Below are 20655 nucleotides of genomic sequence, written 5' to 3'. Positions count from 1 at the left end.
GTTACTGCCAATGAACGGTTTAACTTAGAAGAACGATATTTGGTGAGCCAAGTGGGATTGGGGTACTGATCATTACCTGAATGTGTCATCAAGATTGGGTGAAAAAATGTGTGCTGAGATTTCAGGAAACTCGTAGATTTTTGGAAGCTTGGCAACCCCTTTCCATGAAAGTGATTTGTGCCTGTGTCTGCTTAGGGCTACATCAATAGGAAACAAACCCTAGAGATAGAACTTGGAACTATTTTTTGTGTCAAGTTTCAAAGAGCTAGCACGAACCGTGTTTGATTTAGAGTTCCAACTACAGGTATCCATATAGGAGAAAACAGAGTGAAACATAAAAATTAAAACTGTTACTGCCAACGATCATTTTAACCTAGAAGAACGAAATTTGGTGAGCCAAGTTGGATTGTGGTACTGATCATTACATGAAAGTGTCATCAAGATTGGGTGAAATAATGTGTGCTGAGATTTCAGGAAAATCGTTGTTTTTTGGAAGCTTGGCAACCCCTTTCCATGAAAGTGATTTGCGCCAGTCTCTGCTTAGGGCTACATCAATAGGAAACAAACCATAGAGATAGAACTTGGAACTACTTGACTGTGTCAAGTTTCAAAGAGCTAGCACAAACCGTGTTTGATTTAGAGTTCCAACTACATGAATCCATAAAGGAGAAAACAGAGTGAAACCTAAAAATTTAAACTGTTACTTCCAACGATCGGTATAACCTAGAAGTATGAAATTTGATGAGCCAAGTGGGATTGGGGTAATGATCATTACCTGAAAGTGTCATCAAGATTGGGTGAAAAAATGTGTGCTGAGATTTCACGAAACTCTTAGTTTTTTGGAAGCTCGGCAACCCCTTTCCATGACAGTGATTTGTGCCAGTCTCTGCTTAGGGCTACATCAATAGGAAACAAACCATAGAGATAGAACTTGGAAGTACTTGGTTGTGTCAAGTTTCAAAGAGCTAGCACAAACCGTGTTTGATTTAGAGTTCCAACTATATGTATCCATATAGGAGACAAAGAGTGAAACCTAAAAATTAAAACTGTTACTGCCAACAAACGGTTTAACCTAGAAGAACGAAATTTGATGAGCCAAGTGGGATTGGGGTACTGATCATTACCTGAAAGTGTCATGAAGATTGGGTGAAAAAATGTGTGCTGAGATTTCACGAAACTCATAGTTTTTTGTAAGCTTGGCAACCCCTTTCCATGAAAGTGATTTGTGCCAGTCTCTGCTTAGGGCTACATCAATAGGAAACAAACCATAGTGATAGAACTTGGAACTACTTGGTTGTGTCAAGTTTCAAAGAGCTAGCACAAACCGTGTTTGATTTAGAGTTCCAACTACATGTATCCATATAGGAGAAAACAGAGTGAAACCTAAAAATTAAAACTGTTACTGCCAAAGATCGGTTTAACCTAGAAGAACGAAATTTGGTGAGAAAAGTGGGATTGGATACTGATCATTACCTGAAAGTGTCATCAAGATTGGGTGAAAAAAATGTGTGCTGAGATTTCAGGAAACTCGTCCTTTTTTGGAAGCTTGGCAACCCCTTTCCATGAAAGTGATTTGTGCCAGTCTCTGCTTAGGGCTACATCAATAGGAAACAAACCATAGAGATAGAACTTAGAACTGCATTATTGTGTCAAGTTTCAAAAAGCTAGCACAAACCGTGTTTGATTTAGAGTTCCAACTACAGGTATCCATATAGGAGAAATCAGAGTGAAACCTAAAAATTAAAAGTGTTACATCCAACGATCTTTTTAACCTAGAAGGACCAAATTTGGTGAGCCAAGTGGGATTGGGGTACTGATCATTACCTGAAAGTGTCATCAGGATTGGGTGAAAAAATGTGTGCTGAGATTTCAGGAAACTCGTAGTATTTTGGAAGCTTGGCAACCCCTTTCCATGAAAGTGATTTGCGCCAGTCTCTGCTTAGGGCTACATCAATAGGAAACAAACCATAGAGATAGAACTTGGAACTACTTGACTGTGTCAAGTTTCAAAGAGCTAGCACAAACCGTGTTTGATTTAGAGTTCCAACTACATGTATCCATATTGGAGAAAACAGAGTGAAACCTAAAAATTAAAACTGTTACTGCCAAATATCGGTTTAACCTAGAAGAACGAAATTTGGTGAGCCAAGTGGGATTAATGTACTGATCATTACCTGAAAGTGTCATCAATATTGGGTGAAAAAATGTGTGATGAGATTTCAGGAAACTCGTAGTTTTTTGGAAGCTTGGCAACCCCTTTCCATGAAAGTGATTTGCGCCAGTATCTGCTTAGGGCTACATCAATAGGAAACAAACCATAGAGATAGAACTTGGAACTACTTTATTGTGTCAAGTTGCAAGGAGCTAGCACAAACCGTGTTTGATTTAGAGTTCCAACTACATGTATCCATATAAGAGACAACAGAGTGAAACCTAAAAATTAAAACTGTTACTGCCAACGAACGGTTTAACCTAGAAGAACGAAATTTGGTGAGCCAAGTGGGATTGGGGTACAGATCATTACCTGAAAGTGTCATCAAGATTGGTTGAAAAAATGTGTGCTGAGATTTCAGGAAAATCGTAGTTTTTTGGAAGCTTGGCAACACCTTTCCATGAAAGTGATTTGCGCCAATCTCTGCTTAGGGCTACATCAATAGGAAACAAACCATAGAGATAGAACTTGGAACTACTTGATTGTGTGAGGTTTCAAAGAGCTAGCACAAACCGTGTTTGATTTAGAGTTCCAACTACATGTATCCATATAGCAGAAAACAGAGTGAAACCTTAAAAATTAAAACTGTTACTGCCAACGAACGGTTTCATCTAGAAGAACGATATTTGGTGAGCCAAGTGGGATTGGGGTACTGATCATCACCTGAAAGTGTCATCAAGATTGGGTGAAAAAATTGTGCTGAGATTTTGGAAACTCGTAGTTTTTTGGAAGCTTGGCAACACCTTTCCATGAAAGTGATTTGCGCCAATCTCTGCTTAGGGCTACATCAATACGAAACAAACCATAGAGATAGAACTTGGAACTACTTGGTTGTGTCAAGTTTCAAAGACGTAGCACAAACCGTGTTTGATTTAGAGTTCCAACTACATGTATCCATATAGGAGAAAACAGAGTGAAACCTAAAAATTAAAACTGTTACTGCCAACGAACGGTTTAACTTAGAAGAACGAAATTTGGTGAGCCAAGTGGGATTGGGGTACTGATCATTACCTGAAAGTGTCATTAAGATTGGGTGAAAAAATATTTGCTGAGATTAAAGGAAACTCGTAGATTTTTGGAAGCTTGGCAACCCCTTTCCATGAAAGTGATTTGTGCCAGTCTCTGCTTAGGGCTACATCAATAGGAAACAAACCATAGAGATAGAACTTGGAACTACTTTATTGTGTCAAGTTTCAAAGAGCTAGCACAAACCGTGTTTCATTTAGAGTTCCAACTACAGGTATCCATATAGGAGAAAACAGAGTGAAACATAAAAATTAAAACTGTTACTGCCAACGATCATTTTAACCTAGAAGAACGAAATTTGGTGAGCCAAGTTGGATTGTGGTACTGATCATTACATGAAAGTGTCATCAAGATTGGGTGAAATAATGTGTGCTGAGATTTCAGGAAAATCGTTGTTTTTTGGAAGCTTGGCAACCCCTTTCCATGAAAGTGATTTGCGCCAGTCTCTGCTTAGGGCTACATCAATAGGAAACAAACCATAGAGATAGAACTTGGAACTACTTGACTGTGTCAAGTTTCAAAGAGCTAGCACAAACCGTGTTTGATTTAGAGTTCCAACTACATGAATCCATAAAGGAGAAAACAGAGTGAAACCTAAAAATTTAAACTGTTACTTCCAACGATCGGTATAACCTAGAAGTATGAAATTTGATGAGCCAAGTGGGATTGGGGTAATGATCATTACCTGAAAGTGTCATCAAGATTGGGTGAAAAAATGTGTGCTGAGATTTCACGAAACTCTTAGTTTTTTGGAAGCTCGGCAACCCCTTTCCATGACAGTGATTTGTGCCAGTCTCTGCTTAGGGCTACATCAATAGGAAACAAACCATAGAGATAGAACTTGGAAGTACTTGGTTGTGTCAAGTTTCAAAGAGCTAGCACAAACCGTGTTTGATTTAGAGTTCCAACTATATGTATCCATATAGGAGACAAAGAGTGAAACCTAAAAATTAAAACTGTTACTGCCAACAAACGGTTTAACCTAGAAGAACGAAATTTGATGAGCCAAGTGGGATTGGGGTACTGATCATTACCTGAAAGTGTCATGAAGATTGGGTGAAAAAATGTGTGCTGAGATTTCACGAAACTCATAGTTTTTTGTAAGCTTGGCAACCCCTTTCCATGAAAGTGATTTGTGCCAGTCTCTGCTTAGGGCTACATCAATAGGAAACAAACCATAGTGATAGAACTTGGAACTACTTGGTTGTGTCAAGTTTCAAAGAGCTAGCACAAACCGTGTTTGATTTAGAGTTCCAACTACATGTATCCATATAGGAGAAAACAGAGTGAAACCTAAAAATTAAAACTGTTACTGCCAAAGATCGGTTTAACCTAGAAGAACGAAATTTGGTGAGAAAAGTGGGATTGGATACTGATCATTACCTGAAAGTGTCATCAAGATTGGGTGAAAAAAATGTGTGCTGAGATTTCAGGAAACTCGTACTTTTTTGGAAGCTTGGCAACCCCTTTCCATGAAAGTGATTTGTGCCAGTCTCTGCTTAGGGCTACATCAATAGGAAACAAACCATAGAGATAGAACTTAGAACTGCATTATTGTGTCAAGTTTCAAAAAGCTAGCACAAACCGTGTTTGATTTAGAGTTCCAACTACAGGTATCCATATAGGAGAAATCAGAGTGAAACCTAAAAATTAAAAGTGTTACATCCAACGATCTTTTTAACCTAGAAGGACCAAATTTGGTGAGCCAAGTGGGATTGGGGTACTGATCATTACCTGAAAGTGTCATCAGGATTGGGTGAAAAAATGTGTGCTGAGATTTCAGGAAACTCGTAGTATTTTGGAAGCTTGGCAACCCCTTTCCATGAAAGTGATTTGCGCCAGTCTCTGCTTAGGGCTACATCAATAGGAAACAAACCATAGAGATAGAACTTGGAACTACTTGACTGTGTCAAGTTTCAAAGAGCTAGCACAAACCGTGTTTGATTTAGAGTTCCAACTACATGTATCCATATTGGAGAAAACAGAGTGAAACCTAAAAATTAAAACTGTTACTGCCAAATATCGGTTTAACCTAGAAGAACGAAATTTGGTGAGCCAAGTGGGATTAATGTACTGATCATTACCTGAAAGTGTCATCAATATTGGGTGAAAAAATGTGTGATGAGATTTCAGGAAACTCGTAGTTTTTTGGAAGCTTGGCAACCCCTTTCCATGAAAGTGATTTGCGCCAGTATCTGCTTAGGGCTACATCAATAGGAAACAAACCATAGAGATAGAACTTGGAACTACTTTATTGTGTCAAGTTGCAAGGAGCTAGCACAAACCGTGTTTGATTTAGAGTTCCAACTACATGTATCCATATAAGAGACAACAGAGTGAAACCTAAAAATTAAAACTGTTACTGCCAACGAACGGTTTAACCTAGAAGAACGAAATTTGGTGAGCCAAGTGGGATTGGGGTACAGATCATTACCTGAAAGTGTCATCAAGATTGGTTGAAAAAATGTGTGCTGAGATTTCAGGAAAATCGTAGTTTTTTGGAAGCTTGGCAACACCTTTCCATGAAAGTGATTTGCGCCAATCTCTGCTTAGGGCTACATCAATAGGAAACAAACCATAGAGATAGAACTTGGAACTACTTGATTGTGTGAGGTTTCAAAGAGCTAGCACAAACCGTGTTTGATTTAGAGTTCCAACTACATGTATCCATATAGCAGAAAACAGAGTGAAACCTTAAAAATTAAAACTGTTACTGCCAACGAACGGTTTCATCTAGAAGAACGATATTTGGTGAGCCAAGTGGGATTGGGGTACTGATCATCACCTGAAAGTGTCATCAAGATTGGGTGAAAAAATTGTGCTGAGATTTTGGAAACTCGTAGTTTTTTGGAAGCTTGGCAACACCTTTCCATGAAAGTGATTTGCGCCAATCTCTGCTTAGGGCTACATCAATACGAAACAAACCATAGAGATAGAACTTGGAACTACTTGGTTGTGTCAAGTTTCAAAGACGTAGCACAAACCGTGTTTGATTTAGAGTTCCAACTACATGTATCCATATAGGAGAAAACAGAGTGAAACCTAAAAATTAAAACTGTTACTGCCAACGAACGGTTTAACTTAGAAGAACGAAATTTGGTGAGCCAAGTGGGATTGGGGTACTGATCATTACCTGAAAGTGTCATTAAGATTGGGTGAAAAAATATTTGCTGAGATTAAAGGAAACTCGTAGATTTTTGGAAGCTTGGCAACCCCTTTCCATGAAAGTGATTTGTGCCAGTCTCTGCTTAGGGCTACATCAATAGGAAACAAACCATAGAGATAGAACTTGGAACTACTTTATTGTGTCAAGTTTCAAAGAGCTAGCACAAACCGTGTTTCATTTAGAGTTCCAAGTACATATCCATTTTGGAGAAAACAGAGTGAAACATAAAAATTTAAACTGTTACTGCCAACAAACGGTGTAAGCTAGAGGAACGAAATTTGGTGAGCCAAGTGGGATTGGGGTACTGATCATTACCTGAAAGTGTCATCAAGATTGGGTGAAAAAATGTGTGCTGAGATTTCAGGAAACTCGTAGTTTTTTGGAAGCTTGGCAACCCCTTTCCATGAAAGTGATTTGCGCCAGTCTCTGCTTATGGCTACATCAATAGGAAAAAAACCATAGAGATAGAACTTGGAACTACTTGATTGTGTCAAGTTTCAAAGAGCTAGCACAAACCGTGTTTGATTTAGAGTTCCAACTACATGTATCCATATAGCAGAAAACAGAGTGAAACCTAAAAATTAAAACTGTTACTGCCAACGAACGGTTTCATCTAGAAGAACGATATTTGGTGAGCCAAGTGGTATTGGGGTAATGATCATTACCTGAAAGTGTCATCAAGATTGGGTGAAAAAATGTGTGCTGAGATTTCAGGAAACTCGTAGTTTTTTTGAAGGTTGGCAACCCCTTTCCATGAAAGTGATTTGCGCCAGTCTCTGCTTAGGGCTACATCAATAGGAAACAAACCATAGAGATAGAACTTGGAACTACTTTATTGTGTCAAGTTTCAAAGAGCTAGCACAATCCGTGTTTGATTTATAGATCCAACTACATGTATCCATATAGGAGAAAACAGAGTGAAACCTAAAAATTAAAACTGTTACTGCCAACGAACGGTTTAACATAGAAGAATGAAATTTGGTGAGCCAAGTGGGATTGGGGTACTGATCATTACCTTAAAGTGTCATCAAGATTGGGTGAAAAAATATGTGCTGAGATTTCACGAAACTCGTAGTTTTTTGGAAGCTTGGCACCCCCTTTCCATGAAAGAGATTTGCGCCAGTCTCTTCTTAGGGATACATCAATAGGAAACAAACCATAAAGATAGAACTTGGAACTACTTGACTGCGTCAAGTTTCAAAGAGCTAGCACAAACCGTGTTTGATTTAGAGTTCCAACTACATGTATCCATATAGGAGAAAACAGAGTGAAACCTAAAAATTAAAACTGTTACTGCCAACGAACAGTTTAATCTATAAGAACGAAATTTGGTGAGCCAAGTGGGATTAGGGTACTGATCATTACCAGAAAGTGTCATCAAGATTCGGTGAAAAAATGTGTGCTGAGATTTCAGGAAACTCGTAGTATTTTGGAAGCTTGGCAATCCCTTTCCATGAAAGTGATTTGCGCCAGTCTCTGCTTAGGGCTACATCAATAGGAAAAAAACCATAGAGATAGAACTTGGAACTACTTTATTGTGTCAAGTTTCAAAGAGCTAGCACAAACCGTGTTTGATTTAGAGTTCCAACTACATATATCCATATAGGAGAAAACAGAGTGAAACCTAAAAATTAAAACTGTTACTGCCAAAGATCGGTTTAACCTAGAAGAACGAAATTTGGTTAGAAAAGTGGGATTGGATACTGATCATTACCTGAAAGTGTCATCAAGATTGGGTGAAAAAAATGTGTGCTGAGATTTCAGGAAACTCGTACTTTTTTGGAAGCTTGGCAACCCCTTTCCATGAAAGTGATTTGTGCCAGTCTCTGCTTAGGGCTACATCAATAGGAAACAAACCATAGAGATAGAACTTAGAACTGCATTATTGTGTCAAGTTTCAAAAAGCTAGCACAAACCGTGTTTGATTTAGAGTTCCAACTACAGGTATCCATATAGGAGAAATCAGAGTGAAACCTAAAAATTAAAAGTGTTACATCCAACGATATTTTTAACCTAGAAGAACAAAATTTGGTGAGCCAAGTGGGATTGGGGTACTGATCATTACCTGAAAGTGTCATCAAGATTGGGTGAAAAAATGTGTGCTGAGATTTCAGGAAACTCGTAGTATTTTGGAAGCTTGGCAACCCCTTTCCATGAAAGTGATTTGCGCCAGTCTCTGCTTAGGGCTACATCAATAGGAAACAAACCATAGAGATAGAACTTGGAACTACTTGACTGTGTCAAGTTTCAAAGAGCTAGCACAAACCGTGTTTGATTTAGAGTTCCAACTGCATGAATCCATAAAGGAGAAAACAGAGTGAAACCTAAAAATTTAAACTGTTACTGCCAACGATCGGTTTAACCAGAAGAACGAAATTTGGTTAGCCAAGTGGGATTGGGGTACTGATCATTACCTGAAAGTGTCATCAAGATTGGGTTAAAAAATGTGTGCTGAGATTTCACGAAACTCGTAGTTTTTTGGAAGCATGGCAACCCCTTTCCATGAAAGTGATTTTCGCCAGTCTCTGCTTAGTGCTACATCAATAGGAAACAAAAAATAGAGATAGAACTTGGAACTATTTTATTGTGTCAAGTTTCGAAGAGCTAGCACAATCCGTGTTTGATTTAGAGTTCCAACTACATGTATCGATATAGGAGAAAACAGAGTGAAACCTAAAAATTAAAACTGTTACTGCCAAAGATCACTTTAACCTAGAAGAACGAAATTTTGATGAGAAAAGTTGGATTGGGGTACTGATCATTACCTGAAAGTTTCATCAAGATTGGATGAAAAAATGTGTGCTGAGATTTCAGGAAATTCGTAGTTTTTTGGAAGCATGGCAACCCCTTTCCATGAAAGTGATTTGCGCCAGTCTCTGCTTAGGGCTACATCAATAGGAAACAAACCATAGAGGTAGAACTTGGAACTACTTTATTGTGTCAAGTTTCAAAGAGCTAGCACAATCCGTGTTTGATTTAGAGTTCCAACTACATGTATCCATATAGGAGAAAACAGAGTGAAACCTAAAAATTAAAACTGTTACTGCCAAAGATCAGTTTAACCTAGAAGAACGAAATTTGGTGAGAAAAGTTGGATTGGGGTACTGATCATTACCTGAAAGTGTCATCAAGATTGGGTGAAAAAACGTGTGCTGAGATTTCAGGAAAATCGTAGTTTTTTGGAAGGTTGGCAACCCCTTTCCAAGAAAGTGATTTGCGCCACTCTCTGCTTAGGGATACATCAATAGGAAACAAACCATAAAGATAGAACTTGGAACTACTTTATTGTGATAAGTTTCAAGGAGCTAGCACAAACCGTGTTTGATTTAGAGTTCCAACTACATGTATCCATATAGGAGAAAACAGAGTGAAACCTAAAAATTAAAACTGTTACTGCCAAAGATCACTTTAACCTAGAAGAACGAAATTTTGATGAGAAAAGTTGGATTGGGGTACTGATCATTACCTGAAAGTGTCATCAAGATTGGGTAAAAAAATGTGTGCTGAGATTTCAGGAAACTCGTAGTTTTTTGGAAGCTTGGCAACCCCTTTCCATGAAAGTGATTTGCACCAGTCTCTGCTTAGGGCTACATCAATAGGAAACAAACCATAGAGATAGAACTTGGAACTACTTTATTGTGTCAAGTTTCAAAGAGCTAGAACAAACCGTGTATGATTTAGAGTTCCAACTGCATGTATCCATATAGGAGAAAACAGAGTGAAACCTAAAAATTAAAACTTTTACTGCCAACGAATGGTTTAATCTAGAAGAACGAAATTTGGTGAGCCAAGTGGGATTGGTTTACTAATCATTACCTGAAAGTGCCATCAAGATTGGGTGAAAAAATGTGTGCTGAGATTTCAGGAAACTCGTAGTTTTTTGGAAGCTTGGCAACCCCTTTCCATGAAAGTGATTTGCGCGAGTCTCTGCTTAGGGCTACATCAATAGGAAACAAACCATAGAGAAAGAACTTGGAACTACATGACTGTGTCAAGTTTCAAAGAGCTAGCACATACCGTGTTTGATTTAGAGTTCCAACTACATGTATCCATATTGGAAAAAACAGAGTGAAACCTAAAAATTAAAACTGTTACTGCCAATGATTGTTTTAACCAAGAAGAACGAAATTTGGTGAGCCAAGTGAGATTGTGGTACTGATCATTACCTGAAAGTGTCATCAAGATTGAGTGAAAAAATGTGTGCTGAGATTTCAGAAAACTCGTAGTATTTTGGAAGCTTGGCAACCCCTTTCCATGAAAGGGATTTGTGCCAGTCTCTGCTTAGGGCTACATCAATAGGAAACAAACGATAGAGATAGAACTTGGAACTACTTGACTGTGTCAAGTTTCAAAGAGCTAGCACAAACCGTGTTTGATTTAGAGTTCCAAATACATGTATCCATATAGGAGAAAACAGAGTGAAACCTAAAAATTAAAACTGTTACTGCCAAAGATCAGTTTAACCTAGAAGAACGAAATTTGGTGAGAAAAGTTAGATTGGGTTACTGATCATTACCTGAAAGTGTCATCAAGATTGGGTGAAAAAATATGTGCTGAGATTTCAGGAAACTCGTATTTTTTTGTAAGTTTGGAAACCCCTTTCCATGAAAGTGATTTGCGCCAGTCTCTGCTTAGGGCTACATCAATAGGAAACAAACCATAGAGATAGAAATTCAAACTACTTTATTGTGTCAAGTTTCAAAGAGCTAGCACAATCCGTGTTTGATTTAGAGTTCCAACTACATGTATCCATATAGGAGAAAACAGAGTGAAACCTAAAAATTTAAACTGTTACTGCCAACGATCGGTTTAAGCTAGAAGAACGAATTTTGGTGAGCCAAGTGGGATTGGGGTACTGATCATTACCTGAAAGCGTCATCAAGATTGGGTGAAAAAATGTGTGCTGAGATTTCACGAAACTCGTAGTTTTTTGGAAGCTTGGCAACCCCTTTCCATGACAGTGATTTGAGTCAGTCTCTGCTTAGGGCTACATCAATAGGAAACAAACAATAGAAATAGAACTTGGAAGTACTTTATTGTGTCAAGTTTCAAAGAGCTAGCACAAAGCGTGTTTGATTTACAGTTCCAACTACATGTATCCATATAGGAGAAAACAGAGTGAAACCTAAAAATTAAAACTGTTACTGCCAAAGATCAGTTTAATCTAGAAGAACGAAATTTGGTGAGAAAAGTTGGATTGGGGTACTGATCATTACCTGAAAGTGTCATCAATATAGGGTGAAAAAATGTGTGCTGAGATTTCAGGAAACTCGTAGTTTTTTGGAAGGTTGGCAACCCCTTTCCATGAAAGTGATTTGTGCCAGTCTCTGCTTAGGGATACATCAATAGGAAACAAACCATAGAGACAGAACTTGGAACTACTTGACTGTGTCAAGTTTCAAAGAGCTAGCACAAACCGGGTTTGATTTAGATATCCAACTACATGAATCCATAAAGGAGAAAACAGAGTGAAACCTAAAAATTTAAACTGTTACTACCAACGATCGGTTTAACCTAGAAGAACGAAATTTGTTGAGCCAAGTGGGATGGGGTAATGATCATTACCTGAAAGTGTCATGAAGCTGGGTGAAAAAATATGCGAAGAGATTTCAGGAAACTCGTAGTTTTTGGAAGCTTAGCAACCCCTTTCCATGAAAGTGATTTGCGCCAGTCTCTGCTTAGGGCTACATCAATAGGAAACAAACCATAGATATAGAACTTGGAACTACTTGACTGCGTCAAGTTTCAAAGAGCTAGCACAAACCGTGTTTGATTTAGAGTTCCAACTACCTGAATCCATAAAGGAGAAAACAGAGTGAAACCTAAAAATTTAAACTGTTACTGCCAACGATTGGTTTAACCTAGAAGAACGAAATTTGGTGAGCCAAGTGGGTTTGGGGTACTGATCATTACCTGAAAGTGTCATCAAGATTGGGTGAAAAAATGTGTGCTGAGTTTTCACGAAACTCGTAGTTTTTTGGAAGCTTGGCAACCCCTTTCCATGAAAGTGATTTGCGCCAGTCTCTGCTTAGGGCTACATCAATAGGAAACAAACCATAGAGATAGAACTTGGAACTACTTGACTGTGTCAAGTTTCAAAGAGCTAGCACAAACCGTGTTTGATTTAGAGTTCCAACTACATGAATCCATAAAGGAGAAAACAGAGTGAAACCTAAAAATTTAAACTGTTACTGCCAACGATCGGTTTAACCAGAAGAACGAAATTTGGTTAGCCAAGTGGAATTGGGGTACAGATCATTACCTGAAAGTGTCATCAAGATTGGATGAAAAAATGTGTGCTGAGATTTCAGGAAATTCGTAGTTTTTTGGAAGCATGGCAACCCCTTTCCATGAAAGTGATTTGCGTCAGTCTCTGCTTAGGGCTACATCAATAGGAAACAAACCATAGAGGTAGAACTTGGAACTACTTTATTGTGTCAAGTTTCAAAGCGCTAGCACAATCCGTGTTTGATTTAGAGTTCCAACTACATGTATCCATATAGGAGAAAACAGAGTGAAACCTAAAAATTAAAACTGTTACTGCCAAAGATCGGTTCAACCTAGAAGAACGAAATTTGGTTTGAGAAGTGGGATTGGGGTACTGATCATTACCTGATAGTGTCATCAAGATTGGGTGAAAAAAATGTGTGCTGAGATTTCAGGAAACTCGTAGTTTTTTTGGAAGCTTGGCAACCCCTTTCCATGAAAGTGATTTGCACCAGTCTCTGCTTAGGGCTACATGAATAGGAAACAAACCATAGAGATAGAACTTGGAACTACATTATTGTGTCAAGTTTCAAAGAGCTAGCACAAACCGTGTTTGATTTAGAGTTCCAACTACATGTATCCATATAGGAGAAAACAGAGTGAAACCTAAAAATTAAAACTGTTAATGCCAACGAACGGTTTAACATAGAAGAATGAAATTTGGTGAGCCAAGTGGGATTGGGGTACTGATCATTACCTGAAAGTGTCATCAAGATTGGGTGAAAAAATATGTGCTGAGATTTCACGAAACTCGTAGGTTTTTGGAAGCTTGGCAAATCCTTTCCATGAAAGAGATTTGCACCAGTCTCTGCTTAGGGATACATCAATAGGAAACAAACCATAAATATAGAACTTGGAACTACTTGACTGCGTCAAGTTTCAAAGAGCTAGCACAAATCATGTTTGATTTAGAGTTCCAACTACATGTATCCATGTAGGAAAAAACAGAGTGAAACCTAAACATTAAAACTCTTACTTCCAACGAACGGTTTAACCTAGAAGAATGAAATTTGGTGAGAAAAGTGGGATTGGGGTACTGATCATTACCTGAAAGTGTCATCAAGATTGGGTGAAAAAATGTGTGCTCAGATTTCACGAAACTCGTAGTTTTTTGGAAGCTTGGCAACCCCTTTCCATGAAAGTGATTGGCGCCAGTCTCTGCTTAGGGCTACATCAATAGGAAACAAACCATAGAGATGGAACTTGGAACAACTTGACTGTGTCAAGTTTCAAAGAGCTAGCACAAACCGTGTTTGATTTAGAGTTCCAACTACATGTATCCATATAGGAGAAAACAGAGTGAAACCTAAAAATTAAAACTGTTACTGCCAAAGATCGGTTTAACCTAGAAGAACGAAATTTGGTGACAAAAGTGGGATTGGATACTGATCATTACCTGAAAGTGTCATCAAGATTGGGTGTAAAAAATGTGTACTGAGATTTCAGGAAACTCGTAGTTTTTTGGAAGCTTGGCAACCCCTTAACATGAAAGTGATTTGTGCCAGTCTCTGCTTAGGGCTACAACAATAGGAAACAAACCATAGAGATAGAACTTGGAACTACTTGATTGTGTCAAGTTTCAAAGAGCTAGCACAAACCGTGTTTGATTTAGAGTTCCAACTACATGTAACCATATAGGAGAAAACAGAGTGAAACCTAAAAATTAAAACTGTTACTGCCAAACATCGGTTTAAACTAGAAAAACAAAATTTGGTGAGAAAAGTGGGATTGGTGTACTGATCATTACCTGAAAGTGTCATCAAGGTTGGGTGAAAAAATGTGTGCTGAGATTTCAGGAAACTCGTAGTTTTTTGGAAGCTTGACAACCCCTTTCCATGAAAGTGATTTGCACCAGTCTCTGCTTAGGGCTACATCAATAGGAAACAAACCATAGAGATAGAACTTGGAACTACTTTATTGTGTCAAGTTTCAAAGAGCTAGCACAAACCGTTTTTGATTTAGAGTTCCAAATACATGTATCCATATAGGAGAAAACTGAGTGAAACCTAAAAATTAAAATTGTTGCTGCCAACGAACAGTTTAACCTAGAAGAACGAAATTTGGTGAACCAAGTGGGATTGGGGTACTGATCATTACCTGAAAGTGTCATGAAGCTAGGTGAAAAAATGTGTGCTGAGATTTCAGAAAACTCGTAGTTTTTGGAAGCTTGGCAACCCTTTTCCATGAAAGTGATTTGCACCAGTCTCTGCTTAGGGCTACATCAATAGGAAACAAACCATAGAGATAGAACTTGGAACTACTTGACTGTGTCAAGTTTCAAAGAGCTAGCACAAACCGTGTTTGATTTAGAGTTCCAACTACATGTATCCATATAGGAGAAAACAGAGTGAAACCTAAAAATTAAAACTGTTACTGCCAAAGATCGGTTCAACGTAGAAGAACGAAATTTGGTTTGAGAAGTGGGATTGGGGTACTGATCATTACCTGAAAGTGTCATCAAGATTGGGTGAAAAAAATGTGTGCTGAGATTTCAGGAAACTCGTAGTTTTTTTGGAAGCTTGGCAACCCCTTTCCATGAAAGTGATTTGCACCAGTCTCTGCTTAGGGCTACATCAATAGGAAACAAACCATAGAGATAGAAGTTGGAACTACATTATTGTGTCAAGTTTCAAAGAGCTAGCACAATCCGTGTTTGATTTAGAGTTCCAACTACATGTATCCATATAGGAGAAAACAGAGTGAAACCTAAAAATTAAAACTGTTAATGCCAACGAACGGTTTAACATAGAAGAATGAAATTTGGTGAGCCAAGTGGGATTGGGGTACTGATCATTACCTGAAAGTGTCATCAAGATTGGGTGAAAAAATATGTGCTGAGATTTCACGAAACTCGTAGGTTTTTGGAAGCTTGGCAACCCCTTTCCATGAAAGAGATTTGCACCAGTCTCTGCTTAGGGATACATCAATATTAAACAAACCATAAAGATAGAACTTGGAACTACTTGACTGCCTCAAGTTTCAAAGAGCTAGCACAAACCGTGTTTGATTTAGAGTTCCAACTACATGTATCCATGTAGGAAAAAACAGAGTGAAACCTAAACATTAAAACTCTTACTTCCAACGAACGGTTTAACCTAGAAGAATGAAATTTGGTGAGAAAAGTGGGATTGGGGTACTGATCATTACCTGAAAGTGTCATCAAGATTGGGTGAAAAAATGTGTGCTCAGATTTCACGAAACTCGTAGTTTTTTGGAAGCTTGGCAACCCCTTTCCATGAAAGTGATTGGCGCCAGTCTCTGCTTAGGGCTACATCAATAGGAAACAAACCATAGAGATGGAACTTGGAACAACTTGTCTGTGTCAAGTTTCAAAGAGCTAGCACAAACCGTGTTTGATTTAGAGTTCCAACTACATGTAACCATATAGGAGAAAACAGAGTGAAACCTAAAAATTAAAACTGTTACTGCCAAACATCGGTTTAAACTAGAAGAACAAAATTTGGTGAGAAAAGTGGGATTGGTGTACTGATCATTACCTGAAAGTGTCATCAAGGTTGGGTGAAAAAATGTGTGCTGAGATTTCAGGAAACTCGTAGTTTTTTGGAAGCTTGACAACCCCTTTCCATGAAAGTGATTTGCACCAGTCTCTGCTTAGGGCTACATCAATAGGAAACAAACCATAGAGATAGAACTTGGAACTACTTTATTGTGTCAAGTTTCAAAGAGCTAGCACAAACCGTTTTTGATTTAGAGTTCCAAATACATGTATCCATATAGGAGAAAACTGAGTGAAACCTAAAAATTAAAACTGTTGCTGCCAACGAACAGTTTAACCTAGAAGAACGAAATTTGGTGAACCAAGTGGGATTGGGGTACTGATCATTACCTGAAAGTGTCATGAAGCTAGGTGAAAAAATGTGTGCTGAGATTTCAGAAAACTCGTAGTTTTTGGAAGCTTGGCAACCCTTTTCCATGAAAGTGATTTGCACCAGTCTCTGCTTAGGGCTACATCAATAGGAAACAAACCATAGAGATAGAACTTGGAACTACTTCATTGTGTCAAGTTTCAAAGAGCTAGCACAAACCGTGTTTGATTTAGAGTTCCAACTACATGTATCCATATAGGAGAAAACAGAGTGAAACCTAAAAATTAAAACTGTTACTGCCAAAGATCGGTTCAACGTAGAAGAACGAAATTTGGTTTGAGAAGTGGGATTGGGGTACTGATCATTACCTGAAAGTGTCATCAAGATTGGGTGAAAAAAATGTGTGCTGAGATTTCAGGAAACTCGTAGTTTTTTTGGAAGCTTGGCAACCCCTTTCCATGAAAGTGATTTGCACCAGTCTCTGCTTAGGGCTACATCAATAGGAAACAAACCATAGAGATAGAAGTTAGAACTACATTATTGTGTCAAGTTTCAAAGAGCTAGCACAATCCGTGTTTGATTTAGAGTTCCAACTACAGTATCCATATAGGAGAAAACAGAGTGAAACCTAAAAATTAAAACTGTTAATGCCAACGAACGGTTTAACATAGAAGAATGAAATTTGGTGAGCCAAGTGGGATTGGGGTACTGATCATTACCTGAAAGTGTCATCAAGATTGGGTGAAAAAATATGTGCTGAGATTTCACGAAACTCGTAGGTTTTTGGAAGCTTGGCAACCCCTTTCCATGAAAGAGATTTGCACCAGTCTCTGCTTAGGGATACATCAATATTAAACAAACCATAAAGATAGAACTTGGAACTACTTGACTGCCTCAAGTTTCAAAGAGCTAGCACAAACCGTGTTTGATTTAGAGTTCCAACTACATGTATCCATGTAGGAAAAAACAGAGTGAAACCTAAACATTAAAACTCTTACTTCCAACGAACGGTTTAACCTAGAAGAATGAAATTTGGTGAGAAAAGTGGGATTGGGGTACTGATCATTACCTGAAAGTGTCATCAAGATTGGGTGAAAAAATGTGTGCTCAGATTTCACGAAACTCGTAGTTTTTTGGAAGCTTGGCAACCCCTTTCCATGAAAGTGATTGGCGCCAGTCTCTGCTTAGGGCTACATCAATAGGAAACAAACCATAGAGATGGAACTTGGAACAACTTGTCTGTGTCAAGTTTCAAAGAGCTAGCACAAACCGTGTTTGATTTAGAGTTCCAAATACATGTATCCATATAGGAGAAAACAGAGTGAAACCTAAAAATTAAAACTCTTACTGCCAAAGATCACTTTAACCTAGAAGAACGAAATTTTGATGAGAAAAGTTGGATTGGGGTACTGATCATTACCTGAAAGTGTCATCAAGATTGGGTGAAAAAATATGTGCTGAGATTTCAGGAAATTCGTAGTTTTTTGGAAGCATGGCAACCCCTTTCCATGAAAGTGATTTGCGCCAGTCTCTGCTTAGGGCTTCATCAATAGGAAAAAAACCATAGAGATAGAACTTGGAACTACTTTATTTTGTCAAGTTTCAAAGAGCTAGCACAATCCGTGTTTGATTTAGAGTTCAAATTACATGTATCCATATTAGAAAACAGAGTGAAACCTAAAAATTAAAACTGTTACTGCCAAAGATCAGTTTAACCTAGAAGAACGAAATTTGGTGAGAAAAGTTGGATTGGGGTACTGATCATTACCTGAAAGTGTCATCAAGATTGGGTGAAAAAATGTGTGCTGAGATTTCAGGAAACTCGTGGTTTTTTGGAAGCTTGGCAACCCCTTTCCATGAAAGTGATTTGCGCCAGTCTCTGCTTAAGGTACATCAATAGGAAACAAACCATAAAGATAGAACTTGGAACTACTTTATTGTGACAAGTTTCAAGGAGCTAGCAAAAACCGTGTTTGATTTAGAGTTCCAACTACATGTATCCATATAGGAGAAAACAGAGTGAAACCTAAAAATTAAAACTGTTACTGCCAACGAACAGTTTAATCTATAAGAACGAAATTTGGTGAGCCAAGTGGGATTAGGGTACTGATCCTTACCTGAAAGTGTCATCAAGATTCGGTGAAAAAATGTGTGCTGAGATTTCAGGAAACTCATAGTTTTTTGGAAGCTTGGCAACCCCTTTCCATGAAAGTGATTTGCGCCAGTCTCTGCTAAGGGCTACATCAATAGGAAACAAACCATACAGATAGAACTTGGAACTACTTTATTGTGATAAGTTTCAAGGAGCTATCACTAACCGTGTTTGATTTAGAGTTCCAACTACAGGTATCCATATAGGAGAAAACAGAGTGAAACCTAAAAATTAAAACTGTTACTGCCAACGATCGTTTTAACCTAGAAGAACGAAATTTGGTGAGCCAAGTGGGATTGGGGTACTGATCATTACCTGAAAGTGTCATCAAGATTGGGTGAAAAAATGTGTGCTGAGATTTCAGGAAACTCGTAGTATTTTGGAAGCTTGGCAACCCCTTTCCATGAAAGTGATTTGCGCCAGTCTCTGCGTAGAGCTACATCAATAGGAAACAAACCATAGAGATGGAACTTGGAACAACTTGACTGTGTCAAGTTTCAAAGAGCTAGCACAAACCGTGTTTGATTTAGAGTTCCAACTACATGTATGCATATAGGAGAAAACAGAGTGAAACCTAAAAATTAAAACTGTTACTGCCAACGATCGGTTTAACCTAGAAGAACGAAATTTGGTGAGCCAAGTGGGATTGGGGTACTGATCATTACCTGAAAGTGTCATCAAGATTGGGTGAATAAGTGTGTGCTGAGATTTCACGAAACTGGTAGATTTTTGGAAGCTTGGCAACCCCTTTCCATGAAAGTGATTTGTGCCAGTCTCTGCTTAGTGCTACATCAACAGAAAACAAAAGATAGAAATAGAACTTGGAAGTACTTTATTGTGTCAAGTATCGAAGAGCTAGCAAAATCCGTGTTTGATTTAGAGTTCCAACTACATGTATCCATATAGGAGAAAACAGAGTGAAACCTAAAAATTAAAACTGATACTGCCAACGATCGGTTTAACCTAGAAGAACGAAATTTTGATGAGAAAAGTGGGATTGGGGTACTGATCATTACCTGAAAGTGTCATCAAGATTGGGTGAAAAAATGTGTGCTGAGATTTCAGGAAACTCGTAGTTTTTTGGAAGTTTGGCAACCCCTTTCCATTAAAGTGATTTGCGGCAGTCTCTGCTTAGTGCTACATCAACAGAAAACAAAAAATAGAGATAGAACTTGGAACTACTTTATTGTGTCAAGTTTCAAAGAGCTAGCAAAATACGTGTTTGATTTAGAGTTGCAACTACATGTATCCATAAAGGAGAAAACAGAGTGAAACCTAAAAATTGAAACTGTTACTGCCAACGATCGGTTTAACCTAGAAGAACGAAATTTGGTGAGCCAAATGGGATTGGGGTTCTGATCATTACCTGAAAATGTCATCAAGATTGGGTGAAAAAATGTGTGCTGAGATTTCACGAAACTCGTAGTTTTTTGGAAGCTTGGCAACCCCTTTCCATGAAAGTCATTTGCGCCAGTCTCTGCTTAGGGCTACATCAATAGGAAACAAACCATAGATATAGAACTTGGAACTACTTTATTGTGTCAAGTTTCAAAGAGCTAGCACAATCCGTGTTTGATTTAGAGTTCCAAATACATGTATCCATATAGGAGAAAACAGAGTGAAACCTAAAAATTAAAACTCTGACTGCCAAAAATCGGTTTAACCTAGAAGAACGAAATTTGGTGAGAAAAGTTGGATTGGGGTACTGATCATTACCTGAAAGTGTCATCAAGATTGGGTGAAAAAATGTGTGCTGAGATTTCACGAAACCCGTAGTTTTTTGGAATCTTGGCAACCCCTTTCCATGAAAGCGATTTGCTCCAGTCTGTGCTTAGGGCTACATCAATAGGAAACAATCCATAGAGATAGAACTTGGAACTACTTTATTGTGTCAAGTTTCAAAGATCTAGCACAAACCGTGTTTGATTTAGAGTTCCAACTAAAGGTATCCATATAGGAGAAAACAGAGTGAAACCTAAAAATTAAAACTGTTACTGCCAACGAT

The sequence above is a fragment of the Spermophilus citellus genome (assembly GCF_964194105.1).
Source record: "Spermophilus citellus genome assembly, chromosome: 7".
Lineage (NCBI taxonomy): Eukaryota > Metazoa > Chordata > Mammalia > Rodentia > Sciuridae > Spermophilus > Spermophilus citellus.
Note: the sequence above shows the minus strand (reverse complement) of the source record.